Below are 332 nucleotides of genomic sequence, written 5' to 3'. Positions count from 1 at the left end.
ATAGGAGGCGGAAACCATGAAATATTGAAGGTACCTGTCGACCGGATCTGACAAGAACTCGAAGCCGCCTCCTCCGGCATCCGTCGTCGCCATTGCTCTGTTTTCCAGTTTGGTGGGGGAGGGGGGTCCAAGCAATAAGTGTTCCTATTTTTTTTCCGTCGCTGGCCGTGCCCGGGCGGTGGGGTAGGTGGAGGAGCAATGCGGCCAAGTATACGATGCGCCACGTAAGCATATGAGTCGACCAGACCACCGTATGCGTGCCGGTCCGCAAACACCGGGCAAACGATGTGTACCGGTACTCCGGTGATATTCAATTGGAACATGTAGAGACC

This window comes from Triticum dicoccoides, chromosome 7A, assembly GCF_002162155.2.
Source record: "Triticum dicoccoides isolate Atlit2015 ecotype Zavitan chromosome 7A, WEW_v2.0, whole genome shotgun sequence".
Taxonomy (NCBI): domain Eukaryota; kingdom Viridiplantae; phylum Streptophyta; class Magnoliopsida; order Poales; family Poaceae; genus Triticum; species Triticum dicoccoides.
This window is presented reverse-complemented; position numbering follows the sequence as displayed.